Below are 15,373 nucleotides of genomic sequence, written 5' to 3'. Positions count from 1 at the left end.
ATATCAGTCCTAGGAGTCTAATAACACATTTATTCAACAGATGGTTCGTAAACCGTACAACTCTCGAGGGAGTGGGCGCGACAGCCACGCTGAAATGATAAGTAAATAAACAACAGCAGGGAGCCAAGCTACTATCAAGAGACAACACTCGAGGCAGCGGAAGCATTCTGCAAAGGCCAACACCACAGGCAGTGTTGGGTGCGGAAGTGACCTCCTATTCAAAATCCTCGACGGCGACGTCCGGGTCTTCTTCTGAAGCAACAAAATAAGGGTGAGTACAAAAGTACTCAATAAGTCCAACCCCATCCACGGAGGGGAATACAATCAAGAATATACACAGGATATATCAAGGATAAGGCTAAGGTTTATTTGCAATAAAGCTAGATATTAACACATGTAAGGGTTCATTTTCAAAAGGGGTTTTCGCAAAACATTTCTTTAGTAACCGAATCAATAAGTGGGGTTGATCCCACATGAAGGATCCAAGTTTTAGTGCTACCGGAGTCCCTGTCCGCGGTAATTCACGGCACAATTGCCGGACACTTCCAAAATCCCACACCATGAAAACCATCATCTCCCAAAAACTAGTTATGTGGCAAGTCGTAACTCGTCCAATGCCGTGGACACGGCTATTCGAATAGATTTTAACTCTGCAGAGGTGTACACTTTACCTACAAGTAGGGTACCGCAACACGATCACCTTAGTGTTAGTGCGGATCCTATCAAAGCTGTTACCCACCTTAGCTAAACCTGACTAGCCAACACGGAAGCAACCAAGGGGTTAATGACCTGCCAACGAGGTCTCAATCGGGATCTAAGTCACACAGTTCTTACTCCTTCTCCATGGTCTCCCGTTGCTCACCAGCTCTCCTGATGGCTAATAGACCAGCTAGTGGGATTTATGCTAAGTCGTTGCCGCATACAACAGTCGAGGCGTTGCAAGATAAATTGGGTTAGGCAAGATGGCACATCAACTCGGTCATCAACCGTGATAAGATGGATATCTCCCAACCTTCTCAACCACAGAGATACAAGCCCAATTTGACATTTCACACAAGAAACACTCATCCATCTCATCTAAGCATTTTCTTTCCTTTATTTCCTGAAAACCCATTTTTCTCATTTAAAAACATTCACACCTTTATTCTTTGATAAAACACATTGCAGTCATATTTGAATTGTAATAAAATGAGTAACAAGGTCTTAAGCATTCTAGCAGTAATTATCATCCAAACAGAGCAAGTCATACTTAGACATAATTATAGGACATCAAGGAATAATCACAACAATCAAGGGGTAGCTATCCAACCGTGTTTCAGCAGTAAAACAATATGCAATTTTATAAAACAGGCCAATAGGTTGTGTTTGAAAAACTAGGATAAATATGCATCAAAGGGTGAAATTGGACTTGCCATCTTCGAATCCTTCCGGGAGCTCCTGCTCGCGGTACAGGTCCTCAGGCTCAAGCTCGCGATACTGTCCTTCAAGCTCCTCGGCTAATCCGTGATCTATGACACACACAAGTGGACACACAACAAACTAAAAGAATTAAAGATTTACCCGTTGAGCTCGGAGAGAGAGGAAGTGAACTAAAAATAAAAAGGAGTATTTTTAGGGAATTTGTAGATGACTCAGCGCAAATATATTTGAGAATGACGTGGTTGAATTTGGGGTTCAATGGAGGAAGTTTGCCGCATAAAATGTTAGCGCGAAGGTGTTTAAGGGCTGTTTCAAAATGATTCAGGGACCTTTTCGTAGAGATTCTTGAGAGGGAGGGGATTTGGTGGAAAAGGAATAGGAGAAGGGGTGTCTCCATGTAAAAAGGGAAAAGGGGAGGGGTCTAAAGGTGAGACACCTTTCTTCCCCTCGAACAGAACAGAGGAAGGGTAGGAAAGGGGGGGGGCGGGCGGTGGCGGCAGCGCCGGCAGCACGCCGGGGTGCGGCGGTGGTCGGGAAGAAGGGGAGAAGGAAGAGGGGAGTGAGGGGGCTCCATTCCCCTTCTCACCTTGGGCTGGAACAGCTTGTGGCGGCGGCTCTACAGCGGCGGTGGCAAGCGGCAGTGGTGGTTAGGGGCGCCAGCGCTGGGGAGCTCGGGAGAAGAAGGAGATGGCCGGGGGTGTTCGTGGTGGAGTTGAGGGCTGGAGTGGGGAGCCTTTTATAGGCTGGAGGCGAGGGGAGGGGCGACCACGGGTGGCGCACAGGGAGGCACACCGGGAGGCAGCAGTAAAGGCGCCTGGTGGGGGACGCTGAGGCGATACGGCATTGACGGCGCGCGCAACGAGGTAGCAGCGGCGTGGTTGAGGTGGGGCGTAGCAAGGGGTGGCACGGTGTTGTGCCGGGCGGCAGTGCGAGGTCACCTCGCGGAGCAGGGCGGAGCAGTGAGCATTAGGCCAGGCGCTGTAGTGCATGTGGCACTCGCACGACGCCGGGTGCGACCGGGTGGCGAGGGCACGAACACGCGGCGCGTGGCGCTGGGAGCAGGCAGGGTGAGCGCGGTGAGAGACGGCGTGTGGCAGGGCGACGGCGTGTGGCAGGGCTTGGCGTGGTGGTGTGGAGCGAGCGCAGGCATGGGAGGTGGCATGCGCCAGAGAGGAGGGGGGCTAGGCGTGCTCGGGGCAGCGCTGTAGCGAGCGAGCGTGCGCCGACGGAAGGGTAGTGGTAGAGCTGGGTGCGCGCGGCGAGGTGAGAAGGTGGTGGTATGTGGGGCTGGCGACGGCGTGTGCGCGGCGTGCGAGGGCCAGGAGCGCGGTAGCGAGGCGAGCAGGCGCAGGGCCAGGTAGCAAGCATGGCGAGGTAGTGGCGCGTGGCGCTGGGTATAGTGCGCACACGAGGCTGGCACGGCGCGTGTGCGGCCCAGGGGCGTGCGGCGCTAGGGAACAGGTTGGGCCGGGCACAGGAGCGTGCGGCAGCGGTGCGGTGCTGGGGAGCGCGGGCCCAAGCGTGAGCCAGGGTGCCAGGGAGCATGGGCAAGAAAGAGGAAGGGAGAAAAATTGAAGGGGAAAAAAAGAAGGGAAGGAAAAAAGGAAGAAATAGGAAAGGCAAAAAGGAAAGGAAAAACGAGAAGAAGAAAAGAGGGAGACAACGACGATTGCGGGAAATGGTCGCGGGCACGCACGGCGGTCTTCTGTCCGGCACGCGGCATGACACGTGGAGAGGAAAAAGGAAAAGGGAATGGACAGCGGTCGGCTTTGGTGCCGGGACGACGAATTTGCCGGGAAGTGAGATTTGGGAGCTCAAATGGTGAAAGGTTTTGAAAAACAATTTTTAGCGAATGATTTTGGTTGGTAAATTTTACGGGCATTACACTTCACCGCCGCGCCGCACCATGACATGGCGCGGTCACCGCCGCCCACTCCGCGCCCTAGCCAATCGCGCGCAGGCCACATGCTCAGCTACACGAGCGTGGTGCACAGGATCCGCTCGGCACACCGGATCCCGAGCTAACCCTGTGCAGCCACATGCGCACCACGTGGCAGTGCCATGTAGACTACGATGACCATGTGGAGCCACATGTCACTAACGTGTCAAAGGTGTAGAGAAGTAGATGGAAAAACACCACACACCCTAGTAAGGGGGGTGACCTCTATATATATGGTCAATATGACTTGGAGTACAAGGAATACATCAAGTGTACAAGGAATACATCATGGCGAACTCGAAGTGAAGACGCCCCATGATGTGCTGAAGAAGAGTCGAGGACGAGGCGGTGAGGACAATGTCATCGACGTAGAGCAGCAGGTAGGCGATATTCGGCCCCTCTTTATATACAAAGAGGGAGGTGTCGCAGGTGGAGGCGATGAAGCTGAGCTATCGAAGGAAATAGGCGAACCGCTGGTACCATGCCCTCGGGGCCTGCTTCATTCCATACAAAGACTTCTGCAGGAGACAGACGTAATCGGGGGCAGCAAGGTCGACGAAGCCAGGAGGCTACTGGCAGTAGATGGTCTCCGTGAGGTGTCCATGAAGAAAGGCATTCTTCACATCCAGCTAGTGGATCGGCAAAGCGCGAGAGGTGGCGATGCTGAGAACGGACTGTATCATCGTCGGTTTGACGACCGGACTGAAGGTCTCGTCGTAGTCGATGCCGTGACGCTGGGAGAAGCCACAAACCACCCAGCACGCCTTGTATCGGGCAAGGGACCCATTAGCATGGAACTTATGCCGGAAGACCCATTTGCCCGACACAACATTGGCACCGGGCGGCCGTGGGACTGGTCGCCAGGTGTCGTTGTCGATGAGGGCTTGGAACTCATCAACCATGGCGGCACGCCAGTTAGCGGGACGCTCACTGGTGCAGTCGGAGTGCTCACCCGACCGAGCGAGACGCTCACCGGTGCGGTCGGGGCGCTCGTCTGACCGAGCGGGGCGAGCACTGGTGCGGTCGAGGCATACGCTCGACCGAGCGGGGTGCTCGTCGGTGCGTCCGGCCGACCGATCGGAGCATGTGCCGGTGCGATCGGGGCAGGCAGGGGCGCGATCGGAGCAGGTCGGAGCATGGTGGAGAGTGGCGACACGCCCGCAAATGGAGCAGGGGACACGGTCGGCCCATGGAATAGGATGGCGAGGTCGTCGTTGGTGAGTTCCTACAAAACAGCTGGTGAGGGCCGCGGCTGCTCAACGTCTGACGATGGGGCGACCGAGGTAGAGGCAGGAACAGACGAGGGGCTCGACAAAAGGAAGTCGAGCTGCGATGGAAAAGTAGGATGGGAGGAGAAGGGAAAGACAAACTCATCAAAGACAACATGGCGAGAGATGATGACCCGATTGGTGGATAAGTCAAGACAGCGGTACCCCTTGTGAGCGGAGGGATAACCGAGGAAGACACATGCGGCTGAGCGAGGAGCAAGCTTGTGGCGTGTTGTGGCTGAAAGGTTGGGGTAGCAAAGACAACCGAAGACATGCAAGTGAGAGTACTCGGGGGTCTGGGAGTGAAGAAGCGGTAGGGAATGTCATTCTGAACGGCAGAACATGGGCGCCGGTTCAGAAGATAGGTGGCGGTGGCGAGCGCCTCGGCCCAGTACGGGGCGGCCATGGAGGCGTGAATGAGCAATGTGCGAGTCATGTTATTAAGGGTGCGGAGGACACGCTCGGCTTTCCCATTTTGGGGAGAAGTGTAGGGACACGAGAGGCGTAAGTGGATACCCCGAGAAGTCAAAAAAGAAGTAAGAGGTTTATTGACAAACTCGGTCCCATTGTCAGCTTGGATGCTTCGAACAGGAAGACTAAACTGCGTGTGAGCATAGGTGCAGAAATCAAAGATATGTGAGGTGACTTCAGACTTGTGAACTAGAGGAAACGTCCAACAAAAAAGCAAGAAATCGTCCAAAATGACTAGGTAGTAGCGATAACCAGAGATGCTAGCTACGGGAGAAGTCCAAACATCACAGTGAACTAACTCAAAAGGAGCAGAACTGCGAGAGCTAGAATGGAAGAAAGGTAACTGCACATGTTTCCCTAACTGACATGAATGGCATAGAGTATGACTATCTTTAATACAAGCATTGGATGACCAAGACGGAGATGCCACAAACTGGAGAAGATGGCGAGGCCGACGTAGGGTGCTGCAAAGCTGGCTGCTGGAGGCATGGTGTAAAGATCGCCATCGCTATTGCAGTGAAGAATCACGCATCTGGTCAGAAGATCCTTGACAGAAAAACCAAAGGCGTCAAACTCTATGGTGCAGTTATTGTCCTTTGTAAACTGATGAACAGAAAGCAGATTATGAATCAGAGAAGGAACAACAAGGACATTATTAAGATGAAAGTAAGAGTTGGGGTTGGTAAGGGTGGAGTTGCTACGGCACGTGACGGCAAGAGTGTGACCGTTACCAACAGTAATGGAGGAGTGAGAGGGAGGGAGTCGGGAAAGAAGAATACCATCTGAGGATGACATGTGGCCGAAGGCACCTGAGTCAACCACCCAACCGCTATTCTGCGGCGCCATCTGGTTCAGAGCAGCAACCAGACCCGCCTGGTCCTAGGTTGACGCCTGAGTGGGTGCTGGAACAGGGGCGTAGGCGGCGTGAGCCTGCGGAGGAGGGCCGAGGAGACCAGGGGCGCCGACGCGCTAGCCCCCACCACCGCTAGCCTGCTGGAAACCCGTGGCACCGTAGGGGTTGGCCCCAGGACTGAAATAGAACCATGGGCCAGTGGGCTATGGGGACTTGCCGCCATGAGAGCTGCTATCGCCAGGGGGCGCCTGGAAACCGCCGTCGCCCTTCTTCCGCCACTTCTTCTTGCCGTCGCCGCTGTCACTGCGACCACCACTACTGTTGCTGCCGCCACCGCCAGTCTAGACAGAACTAGACGCCAAGCGACACTCACCCGTACAGCCAGAAGATGAGGAGGTTCCGACGAGGAGGGTGGTGGAATTAGAGATATTCTCCTCATTGGCGAGGCGAAGTTCTTTCAGGGCGAGCATGTCCCGCACTTGGGCGAAGGACGGGAAGCCGGCGGAGGAGTTGGTGATGTCGTCGCCGGTGTTGGAGAAGCGCGGATTGAGGCCACGGAGGAGGTTTAGGATAAGCTGGGAGTCCTGAACGGGATGGTCGACGTCGCGGAGGGCGTCGGCGAGGGTCTTTATGCGGCTGCAGTACTCGACGATGGAGGAGGCATCCTGCGTCATGGAGTGGAAGTCGTGGCTGAGGAAGATCACCCGTGATTGCTTGTTGGCACGAAAGAGGCCCTCGATGGCGAGCCAAAGATCCCGGGCGGTCCGATCGTCGTCGGTCATGGTGAGGTCGAGAATGGAGTCATCGACAGAGCCAAAGAACCAGGAGCGGATGCAACAATCCACTTGATCCCAGTCGGGATCCTGGGGTTAGGGCGCCACCGTGCTATCGATGTGCGACTTGAGGCCGAACTTGACACACATGGACTTGAAGAAGGACGTCCATCGGGAGTAGGCGTTGGACTTCATCGTCAGTGTCACGGGGACGTGAGACTTGACGGAGACGGTGACGTAGGGGTGGACAGCGGGCGGCAGCGTTGGGTACACGATGAAGCCACCGCTGCCGTTGCCGGGCGCGTCGCCGGCAACAGGAGCTTGGGGTGCACCGCCAGAGGAGCCGCCAGTGACAGGTGGCGGCACAGGGGTCGGGATGGGAGGCAGCACAGGATTAGCAACCAGAGCGGTGGTGTCTCCGGACTCAGAGGAGTCGGCGGAGGACATGGCGCACAACCGGGTGGAGAGCCGGTCAGGGAACCGGTCGGGGAGGGGTGGTGGTGGTCGGGGAGGTGCAGTGGAGGGTGGGTAGCGACGGCGAGGGGGGCGCCACCTAGGGTTGCGCGGAAAGGAGGCCTACAATCTTAATCTTGTGATACCATGTAGAGAAGTAGATGAAAAAACACCACACACCCTAATGGGGGGTGACCTCTATATATATGGCCAATATGACTTGGAGTATAAGGAATACATCAAGTGTACAAGAAAAGGATAAATACATCCTAAAATACACATATACTTCCTAATAAAAGGGCTAGGCCCAATCATGGGGCCCACTAACAAACAATGGGGCCCACTGACCAGTGTGCCCACCGGCTGACCAGTGGGGCCAGTTGACCGCTGATCGGTCAATGTTGACCAATTCAACGTTGCTCGTTGACTGCTAACAGTGACGTCACGCTGACGTCAACCAACACGTGGCACCCTCCTATGATGCCACATGGCGCAACCAGAAGCTGACCCGTGTCACCCTAATTAATGAATTCCCAAAATTAATTAAATAACTAAATAAATCATTTAATATTTAAAAATTCATAACTAATTCATTTGAAATCAGAAAAATATAAAACTAGTTGCATTAAATTTGTAAATCGAGCCCGTTCTATTTGTAACTAGTTTGATGTTATTTGGATCTTCTAAATTTGGCTTTCTTGAAGTTTTTGCCTAGATGTAATGCTGGTTAATTTATATTGCGTCGTATTTTGTTCTGCTCTGACCCGAGCTACGACCTGGAAGACTCTCCAGACCCCGATTACACCAAGGAGGATCCCAATGACTGTGGATAAGGTGTCATGTCACTCCCAATCATATAGATCCTATGCATGCTTAGTTGCTAGTGCTTGGATGGTGATTGATTGCATAGCCTATGTTTCTAGCCATGCCTTGATAATTGTTTATCCTGTTTTCCTTGTTACCTACTTGTGGACTAGCTACAGACCCCTAGCTAGTCCACCTTACTTATATTCATATACATACTTTTGAGTTATGGATGGGCATATGCCATGACTTTGGTGATGGGATTCATTGTACACTCTCGCGTGTGTTTTGGGTGAGTGTGATTCTTTGTCGTGTTTTGGCGGGAGCGAGCCGCGGTTGGTACTGAGAAGTGCCTTGCCAGGGGAGAGCATTCTGGACTCTCTCCACCCACCTGCCTATGGCGGATACTTTGTTTGACACTAAGGAGCAGGTGACATACTTGTATGTTGCAGGTGCTTCGGCACATACTTGTAGAGTTGAGTGCTCGCTCTCGACCCCTAAGGACCTAGTCAGTTTACCACCAGTCACAGTATCTATTTTTGTACATACCGTTCACCTTGTTATGGGCGGGGTTTGGTCCGAGACTAGTGGTGGATAGTGTTCAGCCTGTAGGCGGATTGGAGGATCAGTGTAAGGAGTTCGAGGCATTGACCTGCTCTGACCAGACTTCATTCCGGCGTGGGTAGGTTTCACAGCTTTGAGGTCCTCAACTGGTGATGGCGTGCCCTGCAGTTGAAGGACGGTTCCAAACTCGAGGAAACAGAAGAGTATTATCCACTTACTAGAGCTCCGTCCGTTAGGTGGGGTTTGGACGGATCGCTACCGTTCAGGCTCCATCCGTGCGGGTACAATTGTACAACCTCTGCAAAGTGTATAAACCTATAGCTATAGTCCGTGTCCACTAGTTATGGACAGTGATGTTGACTACCGCTACTTCTGACTAGACTTATATTTATACTTCTACCTTCCCTTTTTGAGATAGGCTGGTGTTTGCCATTGAGATGTGAGGGAAGGGAGCTCTCACATCGCCTAGTGTGTTTGGGTGCTGGATTCTTGGGTGAAGGATCTGGTGATTTGTGATGACTTCCTTGATGTGAGGTATTGACCTTGGAGATAGTATTGCTTTGATGCATCCTTGATTGTTGTTGCTGCTGCATATACCTCTACAGCCATATATAGGTTGATCCATGCATATAGTATAATTCCCCCATTTCCTTGGCTTGCTACTTTTGGAAGTTGACATGGCCTACCCGCTTCTCGGAGAGATGGTGGCTTTTCAGGGTTGGAGCCCGACTATGACTTCGATAACGACAGATGGGAAGACTAGGGATGGTTCCTCGCTCAAGTCACCTCTGAAGATGTTGTTCACCACGCTACATGTTTCCGCTGCGTCGATGTTTTACCTTTCATAATTCAATCCTGATGGACTTGTATCGGCATGAGCCAAAGTGTTGTACTCAATATTTATGATATTGTTACTCTGTTGCTATTCTATATTTCTGTGTTGGTATGGATTTGTACTATCTGAGATAGGGATACATAGATGATAGCCTTCCTAGGACTATCACGGAGGTGCGTAGGCTTGAATTCTTTAAAATTGGAATTTGGGTCATTTCAAAATCCACCCTACCTCCTCGCTATTGCCAGAAAAGATAAGGAGAAAACAAATCTCCAATACCATGAACCGCGGCATGGAGAAACCTAAACCCTAAAATTGGACTTGATCTACTAAAACTTATTAGAGAGATGGATCCCCACTCTCTCCAGCCTCCGGTGAGATGCCGGAGGTGGGAAGGGAGGGGGACCAATATTGGTGGTGGAGGCAGAGGGCCGGCGGCAGGATCATGGTGCCGCCCTTGTCGCCCTTTAGGATGACGTGGGGTGATCCATTTTTTCTATCTAAAATTTTTAGGGCTTGTAACTGGCTGTTATCGTTGTGCCACCAGTTGTGCATGGGTCTTGTAATCCACCCAACCCACCCATCATAAACCCAATCCAACCCATTAGAACTTTTAATACATGGATCGGGTGGATCTGGGTAATACACATTAGACCCATGGATCAGCTCCTTCCACATGCCTCCGTCGCTGGGCTGCTGGAGTTAGTGCCGTGACTTATCCTCGATGACACAGAGGTTTTGCGTGGCTGTGGACGTTGTGAGAGGTGTGTCGCACATGGAAACAGCAGGCCGGGTGCAAGCGGCAAGCACAACGACGGCAACGGCGGCTGTGCGAGCAGCAAGCACGACGATGGCAGCGGTGTAAAGTAACCAGGTAGATTATGGAAGCGTTCTCACCTCCCAGAGGAGTCTGTGTGGTTATATTTATATTGGCCAAGCACCCTTGGCGTGGTTTACAAGATGCAGTACAACTCTAGATGATCTCTCCAACTCTATCTCCAATATCTCTAATATAAGAGTTTGTTACATATAATATTCCCTAAGTGTGGGATGAGATCTCCTGTCGGTTGTACCTAGGATTCCAATACATGCTTTCTATCACTAATACTCCCCCTCAATCATAACTTACATAAGTTGAGATTGTATCTAAATTCTTCAAGCTTTCATTGTGTCAATGCTTTAGTAAAACCATCTGCTAGTTGATCATTGGTGGAGATGAAACATACCTTGAGAAGTTTTTGTGAAACACGCTCACAAACAAAATGATAGTCTACCTTTATAAGCTTTGTCTTCGCATGAAACATTGGATTGGCTAATAGGTATGTGGCTCCAACATTATCACACCAAAGTTGAGCTTGCGGTGGGGTTGGCACTTGTAATTCTCGGAGCAAAGTTTGTATCCAAATGATTTCAGCTGTCACATTGGCCATAGCTTTATACTCAGCCTTTGTGCTTGATCTAGACATAGTCTCTTATTTCCTAGAACTCCAAGAAACTAAATTCGACCCCAAGAAAACAGCAAAGCCACTGGTAGAATGCCGATCATCAACAGAACCTGCCCAGTCGGCGTCCAAGAAACCACTAACCATCATTGACACTAACTTTCCAATGTTAAACCCAACTTGAAGATTATATTGTAGATATCTTAATATACGTTTTACTGCAGCCCAATGCACCATTGTTGGAGAGTGTAAGAACTAACATACCTTGTTAACTGAGAAAGAAATATCTGGTCGAGTTAGTGTTAGGTATTGCAAAGCTCCCACAATGCTACGATACTTGGTTGCATCTTCGGGTCCTAAAGGATCTCCTTCTTCAATTGATAATTTTTCAGTGACCAAGAGAGGAGTGCTAACTGGTTTGCATGACATCATGCCTACTCTTTTGATAACATCTTGTGCATACTTGCTTTGAGACAGAACTATCCCATCTTGTCTCTTCTTCACTCCAATACCAAGGAAATAGTGTAGTTCACCTAAATCCTTGAGAGCAAACTCAGCCTTCAAATCCTTAAGCAACAATGAAATAGCTTCTTGATACGATCTAGCAACAATAATGTCATCAACATATATAAGCAAATATATAGTTGTTGACACTATTTTTTGATACGTATCGAAATTGGCGTCAAAAGGTAGCGAAGGTGCTAGTACAGGGCGAAGGAACAACGGCTAGTGGAATCGGCTAATGGAGTCACAGCAGTCCAGCCGACGGAGTCACGGTAGCCCAGCCGATGGAGTCACAGCGGTCCAGCCGATGAAGTCACAAGGGATCGGCTGATGAGAACAGAGGGATTCAGCCGATGGAAGGTGATGGAGACCCAACCGATGAAGACCCAACCGATGGAGACAGAAGGGCCTAGCCAATACCAGAAAGGAGATTCTATCCGATCGGGGATTTCGGAGATTCGGCTGAAGATCTTTCTAGATAGTAAATATAGAGTTAGTTAATAAAGGTTAAACTCATGTCGGACTCTTGCACGAGTCATTTTTTATTTAAATAGCTTGTTTCTTAGAGATAAATTTTGTATTTTGTCGTAATCGACCACGACTAGGAGTTTGGGATTTTAGGATATAAATAGAGGCCCTGCGAGGTCTTAAAAAAGGACATGTACACACATCAATACAAATCAACTTTACTCGCAATTTACTTTCAAGTCGGTGACTTCGCCAAAGTTATCTTTTTCTTCAACGAGTTCTTCCAAGTTAGCAGGGCTGCATCAACTTGATCTCCGGCTGGATTGTGAGTTCCGCGTCTACCGAGTAATTTCTAGGCTTTAACTTCCAAGCGCATCGTTGTGGTTTCATCTAGATTTATTCACCAAGTTATCGATATCTGCTAGATCTACAAGTTCATCTTGTTGTTTTAGCTTTTATCACCATTATCCAGCTTGAAGTAGTTTCTATCGACTTTTTATCCTGTTCTTCTGTCAAGAGATTATCGTACAACCGATTGAATCTGTTTCAAGTGTTGTTCGCATAGCACTGTTCAGGTTACGCTCTCAGCATTTCCTCTACATTGATTACGCATACATCGCCTAATCTAGCCGATCATATCTATTCGTATCGGCTACCTAGCTGTCACGATTCCTTGTCAATCGGCAGGTCAGATTAACTAGCACGCTCGCGTTCACCACGCGCACTAATTTACAAACTGTAAAAGTGCGAAGCAGATTCTCTCGAGTTTCTGCGTTAGCACGTGGAAGTCATCGTGCGATTTTTGCGTCAACAATAGTCACATTACCCTTGACATAAAAGAAAAGTGACGTATCAGCTTTGGAGGATCTAAAATCGAGCTGGAGTAGCTTCTAGCTCAACCAAAAATACCATGGTCTAGGCGCTTGTTTTAAACCATACAATGCTTTATCAAGCTTGCAAATGTAGTTCGATTTTAACTTATCTTCATACCCAAGAGGTTGCTTCATATATACATCTTCCTCCAGAACACCATGAAGAAACGCGTTCTGCACATTTAGTTGATGGAGTTAACATCCTTTCGATACAGCAATAGACAAGATAACTCGAATAGTTGCAGCTTTAACTATTGGACTGAATGTATCTTCGTAATCAATACCATACCTTTGCATGAAGCCTTTAGCAACTAGATGGGCTTTGTATCTGTCTATAGTACCATCTGGTCTTCTCTAGATTTTGTATACCCACTTACAATCTATTAGATTTGTATTAGGCTGTGGAGGAACCAAATGCCATGTTTGATTCCTTGTGAGAGCATCAAACTCACTGTCCATTGCACCTTTCCAATTTTCATTAGCCCACGCCTCTATCAAACTTTCTGGTTCACCAGTAGACGTCAACAAGCCATATCTTATTGTACCATCTGTGTAAACTTTGGACTTACGAATTCCCTTCTGAAGATGAGTTACATGATGACTCATTTGCTGTTGAGAGGAGCTATCTGCAGAAGATCCTGCAGCTGCTCCCACTTCATCCACATCCGATCCTGTGGCCGCTGGTGCTTCCGACGCGACTATAGGATTTGCACAGAAGATCTGGTTGTCTGCTGGTTTTGTCGGGACGGCGACGCGGGAGAATCCCGCGCTCCCGACAGCGGTGATGTGGCCATTGGCGGTTCGCCCGCAGCGCCCGCGGCTATCGAGGTTGATGCTGGGCGTGATCCCGAGGCTGATTCACCCTGCACATTCCTCATTTTTGCGTGCAGTTGCAGGAAGATCTTCCTGGTGATCTATGCCATGGTGCAAACCTGTTTTAGCAAGCACCAAATTCTCCAGAATTTTCACCATTAGCTCCAGAATTGTTAGTAGTATCAGGCAGAGTATTAGAGAGTTGATCACTATGTGTTTGTCTCCCGTGACTGATACTGCTATTTGGCACAAGAGCTCATGGAAGGAGAAGAATTTGAGACCGAAGGAGAGCACCAGAGTTTGGGTGAAGTTTTGAGGAAGGGAAAACTTGTTCATTGAACATCACATCCCTTGAGATGTAGACGCGGCCAGTAGGCACATCTAAACACTTAAAACCTTTATGCAACACACTATAGCCAAGGAAAACACATTGTTTAGATCGAAATTGCAATTTTTGTGTGTTGAAAGGATGAAGATTGGGCCAACATGTACAACCAAAGACTTGTAAAGAATCATAATCAGGTTTTTGCTCAAGAAGAAGCTCTAAAGAAGTTGAGAATTGAATGACCCGAGTAGGGGTTCGATTAATAAGATATGTTGTTGTGAGAAAAGCCTCATCCCAGAACTTTCATGGCATGGACGCCTGAGCAAGAAGAGGAAGCCCAACTTCAACTATGTGTCGATGTTTTTGTTCTGCAGCACCGTTTTGTTGGTGTGCGTGTGGACAGGAGACTTGATGTGAAATCCCAATTTGGGTAAACAAAGAATTCAACCTCTCGTACTCTCCTCCCCAATCAGATTGAACAGCTATAATTTTGTGATTAAATCGTCTCTCAACAAGATTTTGAAACTCATGAAATTTGGCAAACACATCAGATTTATGTTTAATAAATACAAGTAAACTTGCTATAATCATCGATGAAACTAACATAATATTTATATCTCCCCATAGAATCTAGAGTAGGCCCCCATACATCAAAATAGATGAGTTGCAAAGGTACAATAGACACGCTAACAGATCTAGGATAGGGGAGTTGATGACTCTTGCCTTGTTGACATGCATCACACACCGACTCACTACTAGAATCTAAAGAACAAGGCAAATTATTCTTTCTAATGACTTGCTGAACAATAACTGAAGAAGGATGGCCAGGACGACTATGCCAAACTGTAGTGGAGGGAGATTTGTGAACGCCAAAAACATGCTTGCTTGAATGGAGAGATTTGAGAGGAAACGGGTTGAGGCCACCTCTACATCTACCTTGCAGCAAAGTTTGCTTCGTCTCTTGGTCCTTAACAAGAAAATAATCAGGATGAAATTCGATATAGGCTTGATTATCAGGGTAAAGCGATGAACTGAGATTAGATTTTTCTTTGATTTGGGAACATGAGTATATTATTTAAGAATAGATCACAGTTATACGAAGGAACAACACAATGACCAACATGACTAATACTCGTACCTGCTCCGTTTGCAACAAGGATCTAATCATTGCGCATGTACTTCTCCTTGACTTTTAGCTGCCCAAGATTGCTTGTAATATGATCTGTAGCTCCGGTGTCAGTATACCAATTTGTATCTACACCGTATGAAGGTGTTGCTACTGCCACCAATCTTTCATCAGGGACGTAGTCTTCATCGAAGCGATGCCAACATTTAGCTGCTGTGTGATTCACCTTGAAGCACACCTGACATCTGGTTCCTGACGAAGAGCTAGAGGGCTTGTAGTTGGACCTGCCACGACCACGTCCTCCACTAGCTTCATTATTGCGACCTCCAAATCCACGTCCGCCATTGTTTCTTCCTCTGCCACGTGAGTTACCACGGCCTCCTCGACCGCGGTTTGCAGAATTGACTGAGGATTGTGATCCACCATGGAACAAGTTGAGTCAGC

The sequence above is a fragment of the Setaria viridis genome, chromosome 4 (assembly GCF_005286985.2).
Source record: "Setaria viridis chromosome 4, Setaria_viridis_v4.0, whole genome shotgun sequence".
Lineage (NCBI taxonomy): Eukaryota > Viridiplantae > Streptophyta > Magnoliopsida > Poales > Poaceae > Setaria > Setaria viridis.
Note: the sequence above shows the minus strand (reverse complement) of the source record.